The 15,939-nt window shown below is 38.3% G+C and overlaps 2 non-coding genes and 1 pseudogene across 2 annotated transcripts; all 3 read left to right on the forward strand.

The window, feature by feature from the left end:
- The first annotated feature begins 7,660 nt into the window (after positions 1–7,660).
- LOC116803057 lies at positions 7,661–9,656 on the forward strand. The gene has a single exon (XR_004363346.1). It is a non-coding gene; the product is annotated as a small subunit ribosomal RNA (ribosomal RNA).
- A 687-nt stretch (positions 9,657–10,343) lies between these two features.
- LOC116803055 lies at positions 10,344–10,522 on the forward strand. Its single transcript, XR_004363345.1, has one exon. It is a non-coding gene; the product is annotated as a 5.8S ribosomal RNA (ribosomal RNA).
- Positions 10,523–10,916: 394 nt separating this feature from the next.
- On the forward strand, positions 10,917–15,256 carry LOC116803058 (annotated as a pseudogene).
- Positions 15,257–15,939: the final 683 nt, after the last annotated feature.

Below are 15,939 nucleotides of genomic sequence, written 5' to 3' on the forward strand. Positions count from 1 at the left end.
ATGCTGGCCAGCATTTGTGTGGCAGCGGAATGGGAGCATTTTTAGGGCGCCGCATCTATAGATCCAGGCCTGGAGATTTGTTGTTCCTTCAGTAGAGCAATCTCCTGCGCAACTTCCTCAGGGTCGACTGGTTCCAACGGGGGACGGAGAGCTTGGCTATTGAGAAACGGGCTGTTTCAGCATGTTCTTCGGGTGGCAGTCCGGGAGCGTTGTAAAGGTGTTCGGCGAAAGCTTCTGCTCTTTTCAGCATCCGAACGGCACCAGGATCATCTGCTTTGCGCACTGCGGAAACCTTTTTGGCTGGTCGTTTAATGTGGCGGGTGACGTTCCACAGATTGTGGTCTGGGTCCCGGGAGAGAGTTCCTCGAGGATCTGAGGAAGGGTCTGGCGTAGGCTGGAGATCTTGTTCTTCAACTTTTGTGGCGATGTTGAGCGCTGTTTGTCTTTGGATTGCGCGTCAAGAACCAAACTCTCCTGAGACGCCTCTTCTCAGTCACGAGTGCCGCATTTCCGGACCAGAGGTGGAGGTCCTGCTAGGTGTTCTCGCAGTCTTTGGTGGCGGTGGGCTTGCGAATTCCGCAGCGTTTTGCATCTGCCTGGTGAGATTCCGCGATAGCTTCATCAATGTTCCTGGGTGTGTTGGGATGGGTTCGGATTGACGGTGGGAGATCCAGGCGCGAACTTGGCGGCGTCGGTATATTTTCCAGTGAGCCTTCGGCGTCGGTATATTTCCCAGTGAGGCCTTCTGAGCGGGGTTTTCTGAGGACTGGCGTGTTGATTAGCACGTTAATTCACGTGGTTGACAGGAGATCAGCATTTGTGTGCACTGATCTTCGCATGCCTATGCCTTTCGACACAGCAAAGTCCAGTAGGGTCTGGAGTCTTGAGTGGGCAAAGTCCAGTAGGTCGGAGTCTTGAGGGATTCGTTGCCAGTGAGTGGGCTCGCCAGTGGAGTGGCAGTCCAGTCGGTGGCGTTGCAGGTACCCAAACAGAGTTTTCCCTTTGGGGTTGTTGGCGCGCGATCCCCACCAAGAATGTTTGGCGTTATAATCTCCAGCTGCTATGAAGCGGGGCCCCAAAATGCTCGAAGAACTCACTGAGGTGAGATGCTGTTATGCGGTATCTGGGGGGAAAGTAGACCGCTCCAATGTCTAAATCTCCTTGCGGGCTGACAATCCTGATGACAGGACATTGTGCCCAGTCTTGCTGAAACGCGGGCAGCTCTAGGTATTGAATACCGCTCCTGATGAGGATGGCTGCTCCACCGCGTGCTCTGCCAGAAGGATGGTCTGCATGGATGAGGTCATATCCGCTGATATTAAAGTGGGATCTGGGGGAGAAGTGGGTTTCGGCTACGAGTAGGATATCGATCTGGTGGGTCTTCAGATGGTGCTCGACTATGGCCTTGCTGTTCTGCAGGCCGTTCGCATTCCAGACGACTAGGTGGAGCTTTAGTTGGCATGACTTGCTGTGAGAATGGTGGCCACCAGCTGTGTCATCTGGGTGAACATGCGCTCCATCATCCTTTCCATCATTCCTTCCATGCGAGCGAACATCGCTTCTATCTGACCGGAGTGTGGGGTTTCTGTTTGGGTTTGGACTGGGGTTGTGGGATTCTGCGGTGCTGCGTGTACTCCGTTGAGGGCGTCTCGGTAGCTCCTGCCAGAGGTGACGTTTGGTGATGCCACGGGCGGCGCCTTGTTAGCATTAGCGACGGCCTTGTTTTCGGAGCAGCGAGTGCTTTGGCCCTTTTGTATGCAGGGCATCCCTTGAAAGACGCAGGATGGTCCGCCTGGCAGTGGAAGCAGCACGCTTTGTCGTCCTCCCTCTTCTCACATGCCCTCGATTCGTGAGGGCCTCCACACTTTACACATCGGTATTCCAGGAAGCAGTAACGCTGTGTATGACCGAATCCTGGCACCTGAAGCATTGAGGCACGTCGTTGAACTTCTGCGGCGGTTCAATGGTTACTACCGACCTGCAGATCCGCTGACTTGGTAGACGTCTTTGTTGTTGCTGGAAGGCTCCAGGTTGGCGAAGAATATTCCCAGCGGTTCTTTAGTTCTTCTGCCAATGGGATTGTGCAGATCTCTAACAGCGTGCCCTTGTCTGCGAAGGTCTTCAATGATTTCCTCACGATCGGTGGAGTGGTGGAGTCCTTTGATGACAACCTTGTATGCACGTTCATCTTTCGGCTGGAAAGTCCGATGCCTCTTGTTTTGGGCCACAAGTTGGAGACGCAGAGCTGTATAGGACTCTTTGTCCGGCATCATGACACGTACGTTGTTGCCATTCACGGTCTTGTAGGTAAAATTGTTCTTCGGGCCTACAAGAGTCGTGATCATCTTGACGAGTGCCGAGATGTTGGTCACATCGGGGATAAAAATCGGAGGTGGCTTGATGGTCTTCGGGGTGGCTTTGGTTTCTCGGGGGTCTTGGGCTTGGAATCGTCTTTAGGTCCGGGTTCGTCATCAGAGCTCTCTTGGTCGTACTCGTCTTCTTCGGTCGAGAGTAAAGCGAAGGCGTTGTTGGCGAGCTTCTTGCGCAGAGCTGCGCTAGTGCTTGGCTTATCTTCCAGCTCCTCTCCCTGTGCTTTCTTTGCCGGTTTTCGCTTTATCTCGCCCGGCTCTGTATGCGAGGTGCTTCCCTCGCTGCTGGAGCTGCTCTTGCGTGTTCTCAGAGCCTTTTTGCGTGGTGTTGTTCCAAGCTTGTGGGTGCGCGGGGGGGCCTGCCAGTCCATCTTCTCCAAAGTTGATAAGGAGTGAGGAGGGGGGGGGGGGGGAAGCTGGGCACCGTAAGCCGGTGAGCCAGGCAGCACGTGGCTGCTGCTTTGCAATTATACCGCTGCTTCGAGCACTGGGTTTTTTGCGCTGATAACACGCACACTCGGGTGTGCGATGGTGTTAGTGCGAACTACCGTTAGGTACGTTGGCTGGGCCAATCAAAACGCGCGACAAGATCACGCGACGCGAAGTGGCTGGGCACAAGTAACGGGACTTACAACTGTGAACAATTTGCTAACAATTTGCTAACAATTTGCTGTCGATCCGCAGGCACGTCTGCACTCGTCGAGTGTTCGATCGCGACTGATCAATTTAGTGACGCATATGATATTGTCCCTATCATATAATTAATATAAAGACTTTAATGGATTGTGTCAAGTTGCCAAACACCTCGTCATCAATTTAGTGACGCATATGATATTGTCCCTATCATATAATTAATATAAAGACTTTAATGAATTGTGTCAAGTTGCCAAACACCTCGTCATCAATTTAGTGACGCATATGATATTGTCCTTATCATATAATTTTTGATATAAAGACTTTAAAGAATTGTATCAAGTTGCCAAACACCTCGTCATCAATTTAGTGACGCATATGATATTGTCCCTATCATATAATTAATATAAAGACTTTAATGGATTGTGTCAAGTTGCCAAACACCTCGTCATCAATTTAGTGACGCATATGATATTGTCCTTATCATATAATTTTTGATATAAAGACTTTAAAGAATTGTATCAAGTTGCCAAACACCTCGTCATCAATTTAGTGACGCATATGATATTGTCCCTATCATATAATTAATATACAGACTTTAATGAATTGTGTCAAGTTGCCAAACACCTCGTCATCAATTTAGTGACGCATATGATATTGTCCCTATCATATAATTTTTGATATATAGACTTTAAAGAATTGTATCAAGTTGCCAAACACCTCGTCATCAATTTAGTGACGCATATGATATTGTCCCTATCATATAATTAATATAAAGACTTTAATGGATTGTGTCAAGTTGCCAAACACCTCGTCATCAATTTAGTGACGCATATGATATTGTCCTTATTATATAATTTTTGATATAAAGACTTTAAAGAATTGTATCAAGTTGCCAAACACCTCGTCATCAATTTAGTGACGCATATGATATTGTCCCTATCATATAATTAATATACAGACTCTAATGAATTGTGTCAAGTTGCCAAACACCTCGTCATCAATTTAGTGACGCATATGATATTGTCCCTATCATATAATTTTGATATAAAGACTTTAAAGAATTGTATCAAGTTGCCAAACACCTCGTCATCAATTTAGTGACGCATATGATATTGTCCCTTTCATATAATTAATATAAAGACTTTAATGGATTGTGTCAAGTTGCCAAACACCTCGTCATCAACTACTATATTATGGTTGCGCCGACCTCTCATATTGTATTCTCTTATGTGTTCATAGGATTTTGACAATTATACGAGTAAATTAAATAATATACATATGAAAATGATTAATTATTATATGTATAAGGGAAAAAATGATGAAATATTCCCATATTATCTTAGTATTATAGAGGAAAGACCGTTTGCCGACCTCTGATATTGTTCAAACTTATGTATTTATATGATTTTGGCAATTATATGAGTAAATTAAAAAATATACATATGAAAATGGTTAATTATTATATGTATATGGGAAAAAATGCTAAGATATTCCCATATTCTCTTAGTATTATAGAGAAAAGCCATTTAAGTGAGAGGGTATAGTAGTGTAAACGACCGGAATTACGACAGAGGGTTCAAAAACTACTATAGGTAGGCAGTGGTTGCCGACCTCTCATATTGTTCAAAACTTATGTATTCATATGATTTTGGCAATTGTATGAGTAAATTAAATAATATACATATGAAAATGATTAATTATTATATGTATAAGGGAAAAAATGCTGAAATATTCCCACATTCTCTTAGTATTATAGAGAAAATCCATTATAGTGAGAGGGTATAGTAGTGTAAACGACCGGAATTACGACAGAGGGTTCAAAAACTACTATAGGTAGGCAGTGGTTGCCGACCTCTCATATTGTTCAAAACTTATGTATTCATATGAATTTGGCAATTATATGAGTAAATTAAATAATATACATATGAAAATGATTAATTATTATATGTATAAGGGAAAAAATGCTGAAATATTCCCACATTCTCTTAGTATTATAGAGAAAATCCATTATAGTGAGAGGGTATAGTAGTGTAAACGACCGGAATTACGACAGAGGGTTCAAAAACTACTATAGGTAGGCAGTGGTTGCCGACCTCTCATATTGTTCAAAACTTATGTATTCATATGATTTTGGCAATTATATGATTAAATTAAATAATATACATATGAAAATGGTTAATTATTATATGTATATGGGAAAAAATGCAGAGATATTCCCATATTCTCTTAGTATTATAGAGAAAAGCCATTTAAGTGAGAGGGTATAGTAGTGTAAACGACCGGAATTACGACAGAGGGTTCAAAAACTACTATAGGTAGGCAGTGGTTGCCGACCTCTCATATTGTTCAAAACTTATGTATTCATATGATTTTGGCAATTGTATGAGTAAATTAAATAATATACATACGAAAATGATTAATTATTATATGTATATGGGAAAAAATGCAGAGATATTCCCATATTCTCTTAGTATTATAGAGAAAAGCCATTTAAGTGAGAGGGTATAGTAGTGTAAACCACCGGAATTACGACAGAGGGTTCAAAAACTACTATAGGTAGGCAGTGGTTGCCGACCTCTCATATTGTTCAAAACTTATGTATTCATATGATTTTGGCAATTGTATGAGTAAATTAAATAATATACATATGAAAATGATTAATTATTATATGTATAAGGGAAAAAATGCTGAAATATTCCCACATTCTCTTAGTATTATAGAGAAAATCCATTATAGTGAGAGGGTATAGTAGTGTAAACGACCGGAATTACGACAGAGGGTTCAAAAACTACTATAGGTAGGCAGTGGTTGCCGACCTCTCATATTGTTCAAAACTTATGTATTCATATGATTTTGGCAATTATATGATTAAATTAAATAATATACATATGAAAATGGTTAATTATTATATGTATATGGGAAAAAATGCTGAGATATTCCCATATTCTCTTAGTATTATAGAGAAAAGCCATTTAAGTGAGAGGGTATAGTAGTGTAAACGACCGGAATTACGACAGAGGGTTCAAAAACTACTATAGGTAGGCAGTGGTTGCCGACCTCTCATATTGTTCAAAACTTATGTATTCATATGATTTTGGCAATTGTATGAGTAAATTAAATAATATACATATGAAAATGATTAATTATTATATGTATAAGGGAAAAAATGCTGAAATATTCCCACATTCTCTTAGTATTATAGAGAAAATCCATTATAGTGAGAGGGTATAGTAGTGTAAACGACCGGAATTACGACAGAGGGTTCAAAAACTACTATAGGTAGGCAGTGGTTGCCGACCTCTCATATTGTTCAAAACTTATGTATTCATATGATTTTGGCAATTATATGATTAAATTAAATAATATACATATGAAAATGGTTAATTATTATATGTATATGGGAAAAAATGCTGAGATATTCCCATATTCTCTTAGTATTATAGAGAAAAGCCATTATAGTGAGAGGGTATAGTAGTGTAAACGACCGGAATTACGACAGAGGGTTCAAAAACTACTATAGGTAGGCAGTGGTTGCCGACCTCTCATATTGTTCAAAACTTATGTATTCATATGAATTTGGCAATTATATGAGTAAATTAAATAATAAACATATAAAAATTAATATTTATTATATGTATAAAAAAAAAAATAATCATATTATATATGAATAATGGAAAAAAAATGAAATGTTCCTATAATCTCTTAATATATAAGAGAATAGACCGTATGTTGGGTGGCAAACGGAATTGAAAATACCCGCTTTGAGGACAGCGGGTTCAAAAACTACTATAGGTAGGCAGTGGTTGCCGACCTCCCGCATTATTCGAAATATTTATTTCGGATTATGTTTATATTGGTTACATAAAATAAAGTATATTATTATCCGTACAAATTTGTTTCTCAGTTCTATAGAACACGGGACTTGGCTCCGCGGATAATAGGAATATACGCTTTTTAGATAATATCGTTGAAACAAAAGTCAAGTTTCTATTATATATAGAATAACAAATCGTTTCCATATATTATCGTTAATTTTTGGAGGCAGGCAAATATTAATTTATTACCTGCCGTATAGTTGGATTATTATATCGTTACGGTATAATACAAATATGGATTCTTATGAAAGAAATATAAAATTATATATTAAATGTGGAAATATTATCATATGCGCTTGGTTTTATGTTATATATTACCAGAGAGATATATGAAAAGAGATAAATTTTAAATTTATCTTCAAAATGCAAATGATTTAACTTAATATTTATATTGGTTAAACAAAAATTGTACATGTGTGGATACAATAATTATGTATGTTGGAAATAAAATGATATTTTATAATGAAATATGTATATATAAAAAGATAAAATTATAGAAACATATATATTACAATAATTATATGAAATTCTTGTTATATTGGTAAAACAAGTATAAATTAAAAATGAAAATATGGATTACGAATGCTATATAAAAATGGCCGTAATCGAATAGATTTTTTACTTATATTTATATATTTAAAATTTTACCCAAAGGCGAAATATTGAATTTTATTCAATATAATAAAAATCATGGAATTATATAAAGTGAAAAATCTATATATCTATTATATTGCTTATTTCGATTCAAAAAATATGAATGGAATATGAAGGAAAAACATTATTCTGGTTGATCCTGCCAGTAGTTATATGCTTGTCTCAAAGATTAAGCCATGCATGTCTAAGTACACACGAATTAAAAGTGAAACCGCAAAAGGCTCATTATATCAGTTATGGTTCCTTAGATCGTTAACAGTTACTTGGATAACTGTGGTAATTCTAGAGCTAATACATGCAATTAAAACATGAACCTTATGGGACATGTGCTTTTATTAGGCTAAAACCAAGCGATCGCAAGATCGTTATATTGGTTGAACTCTAGATAACATGCAGATCGTATGGTCTTGTACCGACGACAGATCTTTCAAATGTCTGCCCTATCAACTTTTGATGGTAGTATCTAGGACTACCATGGTTGCAACGGGTAACGGGGAATCAGGGTTCGATTCCGGAGAGGGAGCCTGAGAAACGGCTACCACATCTAAGGAAGGCAGCAGGCGCGTAAATTACCCACTCCCAGCTCGGGGAGGTAGTGACGAAAAATAACAATACAGGACTCATATCCGAGGCCCTGTAATTGGAATGAGTACACTTTAAATCCTTTAACAAGGACCAATTGGAGGGCAAGTCTGGTGCCAGCAGCCGCGGTAATTCCAGCTCCAATAGCGTATATTAAAGTTGTTGCGGTTAAAACGTTCGTAGTTGAACTTGTGCTTCATACGGGTAGTACAACTTACAATTGTGGTTAGTACTATACCTTTATGTATGTAAGCGTATTACCGGTGGAGTTCTTATATGTGATTAAATACTTGTATTTTTTCATATGTTCCTCCTATTTAAAAACCTGCACTAGTGCTCTTAAACGAGTGTTATTGTGGGCCGGTACTATTACTTTGAACAAATTAGAGTGCTTAAAGCAGGCTTCAAATGCCTGAATATTCTGTGCATGGGATAATGAAATAAGACCTCTGTTCTGCTTTCATTGGTTTTCAGATCAAGAGGTAATGATTAATAGAAGCAGTTTGGGGGCATTAGTATTACGACGCGAGAGGTGAAATTCTTGGACCGTCGTAAGACTAACTTAAGCGAAAGCATTTGCCAAAGATGTTTTCATTAATCAAGAACGAAAGTTAGAGGTTCGAAGGCGATCAGATACCGCCCTAGTTCTAACCATAAACGATGCCAGCTAGCAATTGGGTGTAGCTACTTTTATGGCTCTCTCAGTCGCTTCCCGGGAAACCAAAGCTTTTGGGCTCCGGGGGAAGTATGGTTGCAAAGCTGAAACTTAAAGGAATTGACGGAAGGGCACCACCAGGAGTGGAGCCTGCGGCTTAATTTGACTCAACACGGGAAAACTTACCAGGTCCGAACATAAGTGTGTAAGACAGATTGATAGCTCTTTCTCGAATCTATGGGTGGTGGTGCATGGCCGTTCTTAGTTCGTGGAGTGATTTGTCTGGTTAATTCCGATAACGAACGAGACTCAAATATATTAAATAGATATCTTCAGGATTATGGTGCTGAAGCTTATGTTAGCCTTCATTCATGGTGGCAGTAAAATGTTTATTGTGTTTGAATGTGTTTATGTAAGTGGAGCCGTACCTGTTGGTTTGTCCCATTATAAGGACACTAGCTTCTTAAATGGACAAATTGCGTCTAGCAATAATGAGATTGAGCAATAACAGGTCTGTGATGCCCTTAGATGTCCTGGGCTGCACGCGCGCTACAATGAAAGTATCAACGTGTATTTCCTAGACCGAGAGGTCCGGGTAAACCGCTGAACCACTTTCATGCTTGGGATTGTGAACTGAAACTGTTCACATGAACTTGGAATTCCCAGTAAGTGTGAGTCATTAACTCGCATTGATTACGTCCCTGCCCTTTGTACACACCGCCCGTCGCTACTACCGATTGAATTATTTAGTGAGGTCTCCGGACGTGATCACTGTGACGCCTTGCGTGTTACGGTTGTTTCGCAAAAGTTGACCGAACTTGATTATTTAGAGGAAGTAAAAGTCGTAACAAGGTTTCCGTAGGTGAACCTGCGGAAGGATCATTATTGTATAATATCCTTATCGTTAATAAATATTTGTTATAATACAAATAAATACAATTTACCAAAATAAAAATATTACAAAATGATTCCACGGAATCAAAAGTTAAAGTCAAAATAAAATGAAGATGGCTTTTATTTTATATGTGGGGCTTGGCAACCTCATAAAAAGACTTTAACATTATTAATGTTGCTGTGCGTATTTGTGGCAGTACTTACTACAACAACGGCGTTTCCTATAAAAACAAATTCTCGAAAATGGAAATCGAAGAAACTAAACTAAATTCGAAAGTAGAAGTCGAATTAAAATAAAAATAATTTTGAATGTGTGGTAATCAAAATAAGTGTGTGTGTATATGGACCATAATATACACGCGTTGCGAATATGTATTGTTCATCTATGTTATGAGCATACGTTGGCTAATGCAACAACCTAAAATATACAATGTTTGTACCTGTCATCCATCAGGTTAATGTTTTATATAAATTTTGCAGTATGTGTCACCCAAAATAGCAAACCATAACCAGATTATTATGATACATAATGCTTATATGAAACTAAGACATTTCGCAACATTTATTTTAGGTATAAAAATAAATTTATTGAAGGAATTGATATATGCCAGTAAAATGGTGTATTTTTAATTTCTTTCAATAAAAACAATATTGACATTATATAAAATTGAATTATAAAACTCTAAGCGGTGGATCACTCGGCTCATGGGTCGATGAAGAACGCAGCAAACTGTGCGTCATCGTGTGAACTGCAGGACACATGAACATCGACATTTTGAACGCATATCGCAGTCCATGCTGTTATGTACTTTAATTAATTTTATAGTGCTGCTTGGACTACATATGGTTGAGGGTTGTAAGACTATGCTAATTAAGTTGTTTATAAATTTTTTATAAGCATATGGTATATTATTGGATTAAATAATGATTTTATTCATAATATTAAAAAAGAAATGAAAAACATTATCTCACATTTGAATGTGAAAAACGAAGAGAAATATTTTCTTTTTCAATCAAATAATACTGAGAAATGTCTAGCATAAAAAATTGAAATATTTTTCATCTAGAATTGTCTCTTATTAATGATTCGGAAAAAGAAAAATCTTGGTTTTGTTATTATTCTTCGTTGGTTCGTTAAATGGATAAAAATGACTTTGCTTACAAGAACTATTGGAACTATTTATAACGAATTTAATTGATTGTTTTATCATTTATATATAAAGAATTTATGGCAAAATATAGTTATATATACAACCTCAACTCATATGGGACTACCCCCTGAATTTAAGCATATTAATTAGGGGAGGAAAAGAAACTAACAAGGATTTTCTTAGTAGCGGCGAGCGAAAAGAAAACAGTTCAGCACTAAGTCACTTTGTCTATATGGCAAATGTGAGATGCAGTGTATGGAGCGTCAATATTCTAGTATGAGAAATTAATGATTTAAGTCCTTCTTAAATGAGGCCATTTACCCATAGAGGGTGCCAGGCCCGTATAACGTTAATGATTGCTAGATGATGTTTCCAAAGAGTCGTGTTGCTTGATAGTGCAGCACTAAGTGGGTGGTAAACTCCATCTAAAACTAAATATAACCATGAGACCGATAGTAAACAAGTACCGTGAGGGAAAGTTGAAAAGAACTCTGAATAGAGAGTTAAACAGTACGTGAAACTGCTTAGAGGTTAAGCCCGATGAACCTGAATATCCGTTATGGAAAATTCATCATTAAAATTGTAATATTTAAATAATATTATTAAGAATAATGTGCATTTTTTCCATATAAGGACATTGTAATCTATTAGCATATCCCAAATTTATCATAAAATATAACTTATAGTTTATTCCAATTAAATTGCTTGCATTTTAACACAGAATAAATGTTATTAATTTGATAAAGTGCTGATAGATTTATATTATTACAGAGCGTTAATTTTTCGGAATTATATAATGGCATAATTATCATTGATTTTTGTGTTTATTATATGCTCTTGTATGATTAACAATGCGAAAGATTCAGGATACCTTCGGGACCCGTCTTGAAACACGGACCAAGGAGTCTAACATATGTGCAAGTTATTGGGATGTAAACCTAATAGCGTAATTAACTTGACTAATAATGGGATTAGTTTTTTAGCTATTTATAGCTAATTAACACAATCCCGGGGCGTTCTATATAGTTATGTATAATGTATATTTATATTATTTATGCCTCTAACTGGAACGTACCTTGAGCATATATGCTGTGACCCGAAAGATGGTGAACTATACTTGATCAGGTTGAAGTCAGGGGAAACCCTGATGGAAGACCGAAACAGTTCTGACGTGCAAATCGATTGTCAGAATTGAGTATAGGGGCGAAAGACCAATCGAACCATCTAGTAGCTGGTTCCTTCCGAAGTTTCCCTCAGGATAGCTGGTGCATTTTAATATTATATAAAATAATCTTATCTGGTAAAGCGAATGATTAGAGGCCTTAGGGTCGAAACGATCTTAACCTATTCTCAAACTTTAAATGGGTAAGAACCTTAACTTTCTTGATATGAAGTTCAAGGTTATGATATAATGTGCCCAGTGGGCCACTTTTGGTAAGCAGAACTGGCGCTGTGGGATGAACCAAACGTAATGTTACGGTGCCCAAATTAACAACTCATGCAGATACCATGAAAGGCGTTGGTTGCTTAAAACAGCAGGACGGTGATCATGGAAGTCGAAATCCGCTAAGGAGTGTGTAACAACTCACCTGCCGAAGCAACTAGCCCTTAAAATGGATGGCGCTTAAGTTGTATACCTATACATTACCGCTAAAGTAGATGATTTATATTACTTGTGATATAAATTTTGAAACTTTAGTGAGTAGGAAGGTACAATGGTATGCGTAGAAGTGTTTGGCGTAAGCCTGCATGGAGCTGCCATTGGTACAGATCTTGGTGGTAGTAGCAAATAATCGAATGAGACCTTGGAGGACTGAAGTGGAGAAGGGTTTCGTGTGAACAGTGGTTGATCACGAGTTAGTCGGTCCTAAGTTCAAGGCGAAAGCCGAAAATTTTCAAGTAAAACAAAAATGCCTAACTATATAAACAAAGCGAATATAATACACTTGAATAATTTTGAACGAAAGGGAATACGGTTCCAATTCCGTAACCTGTTGAGTATCCGTTTGTTATTAAATATGGGCCTCGTGCTCATCCTGGCAACAGGAACGACCATAAAGAAGCCGTCGAGAGATATCGGAAGAGTTTTCTTTTCTGTTTTATAGCCGTACTACCATGGAAGTCTTTCGCAGAGAGATATGGTAGATGGGCTAGAAGAGCATGACATATACTGTTGTGTCGATATTTTCTCCTCGGACCTTGAAAATTTATGGTGGGGACACGCAAACTTCTCAACAGGCCGTACCAATATCCGCAGCTGGTCTCCAAGGTGAAGAGTCTCTAGTCGATAGAATAATGTAGGTAAGGGAAGTCGGCAAATTAGATCCGTAACTTCGGGATAAGGATTGGCTCTGAAGATTGAGATAGTCGGGCTTGATTGGGAAACAATAACATGGTTTATGTGCTCGTTCTGGGTAAATAGAGTTTCTAGCATTTATGTTAGTTACTTGTTCCCCGGATAGTTTAGTTACGTAGCCAATTGTGGAACTTTCTTGCTAAAATTTTTAAGAATACTATTTGGGTTAAACCAATTAGTTCTTATCAATTATAACGATTATCAATTAACAATCAATTCAGAACTGGCACGGACTTGGGGAATCCGACTGTCTAATTAAAACAAAGCATTGTGATGGCCCTAGCGGGTGTTGACACAATGTGATTTCTGCCCAGTGCTCTGAATGTCAAAGTGAAGAAATTCAAGTAAGCGCGGGTCAACGGCGGGAGTAACTATGACTCTCTTAAGGTTTGATTGATAGCGAAGGGTCTCCTCAGCAAATATGATAGTCATATCATTAGCGTCCAGGTTATGAGAGGCAGTCTCGGTTGTTTTAAACAGTTCATGTACCTGAGCGGGTTTTCCCGAGATTGGACTTAGCTAAAACGTTTGGTTCAAAACATTTGCTTGCTGTCTTGGCATAACATCAATAAAGGCATAAACATCGCAAATAATGGTAATATATAAATTGGCTATGAGGATGGTTTTAGTACGTAGGCGTTGCGGAACTTCGGTTCAGATAGAGCAATGAATCGTGCATGCTAGGAAACTGAAGTGTTGACAGACCTAGTATCTTTCGATAGATTTCCATACCTCCGCGATCAAAAAAAAAAAAAAAAAAAAAAAATAGCCAAATGCCTCGTCATCTAATTAGTGACGCGCATGAATGGATTAACGAGATTCCTACTGTCCCTATCTACTATCTAGCGAAACCACAGCCAAGGGAACGGGCTTGGAATAATTAGCGGGGAAAGAAGACCCTTTTGAGCTTGACTCTAATCTGGCAGTGTAAGGAGACATAAGAGGTGTAGAATAAGTGGGAGATATTAGACCTCGGTTTGGTATCGTCAATGAAATACCACTACTCTTATTGTTTCCTTACTTACTTGATTAAATGGAACGTGTATCATTTCCTAGCCATTATACGGATATATTTATTATATCTTATGGTATTGGGTTTTGATGCAAGCTTCTTGATCAAAGTATCACGAGTTTGTTATATAATCGCAAACAAATTCTTTAATAAAACGATGCATTTATGTATTTTTGATTTGAAAATTTGGTATAACTCCAATTACTCAGGTATGATCCAATTCAAGGACATTGCCAGGTAGGGAGTTTGACTGGGGCGGTACATCTCTCAAATAATAACGGAGGTGTCCCAAGGCCAGCTCAGTGCGGACAGAAACCACACATAGAGCAAAAGGGCAAATGCTGACTTGATCTCGGTGTTCAGTACACACAGGGACAGCAAAAGCTCGGCCTATCGATCCTTTTGGTTTAAAGAGTTTTTAACAAGAGGTGTCAGAAAAGTTACCATAGGGATAACTGGCTTGTGGCGGCCAAGCGTTCATAGCGACGTCGCTTTTTGATCCTTCGATGTCGGCTCTTCCTATCATTGTGAAGCAAAATTCACCAAGCGTTGGATTGTTCACCCATGCAAGGGAACGTGAGCTGGGTTTAGACCGTCGTGAGACAGGTTAGTTTTACCCTACTAATGACAAAACGTTGTTGCGACAGCATTCCTGCGTAGTACGAGAGGAACCGCAGGTACGGACCAATGGCACAATACTTGTTCGAGCGAACAGTGGTATGACGCTACGTCCGTTGGATTATGCCTGAACGCCTCTAAGGTCGTATCCGTGCTGGACTGCAATGATAAATAAGGGGCAATTTGCATTGTATGGCTTCTAAACCATTTAAAGTTTATAATTTATTTTATAAACGACAATGGATGTGATGCCAATGTAATTTGTAACATAGTAAATTAGGAGGATCTTCGATCACCTGATGCCGCGCTAGTTACATATAAAAGCATTATTTAATACAATGACAAAGCCTAGAATCAATTGTAAACGACTTTTGTAACAGGCAAGGTGTTGTAAGTGGTTGAGCAGCTGCCATACTGCGATCCACTGAAGCTTATCCTTTGCTTGATGATTCGATAAATAAATGATTTTTTCCTGTAGCCAAACACCTCGTCATCAATTTAGTGACGCATATGATATTGTCCCTATCATATAATTAATATAAAGACTTTAATGGATTGTGTCAAGTTGCCAAACACCTCGTCATCAATTTAGTGACGCATATGATATTGTCCCTATCATATAATTAATATAAAGACTTTAATGAATTGTGTCAAGTTGCCAAACACCTCGTCATCAATTTAGTGACGCATATGATATTGTCCCTATCATATAATTTTTGATATAAAGACTTTAAAGAATTGTATCAAGTTGCCAAACACCTCGTCATCAATTTAGTGACGCATATGATATTGTCCCTATCATATAATTAATATACAGACTTTAATGAATTGTGTCAAGTTGCCAAACACCTCGTCATCAATTTAGTGACGCATATGATATTGTCCTTATCATATAATTTTTGATATAAAGACTTTAAAGAATTGAATCAAGTTGCCAAACACCTCGTCATCAATTTAGTGACGCATATGATATTGTCCCTATCATATAATTAATATAAAGACTTTAATGGATTGTGTCAAGTTGCCAAACACCTCGTCATCAATTTAGTGACGCATATGATATTGTCCCTATCATATAATTAATATAAAGACTTTAATGAATTGTGTCAAGTTGCCAAACACCTCGTCATCAATTTA

Source organism: Drosophila sechellia, unplaced genomic scaffold (assembly GCF_004382195.2).
Source record: "Drosophila sechellia strain sech25 unplaced genomic scaffold, ASM438219v1 U_279, whole genome shotgun sequence".
Classification (NCBI taxonomy): Eukaryota; Metazoa; Arthropoda; class Insecta; order Diptera; family Drosophilidae; genus Drosophila; species Drosophila sechellia.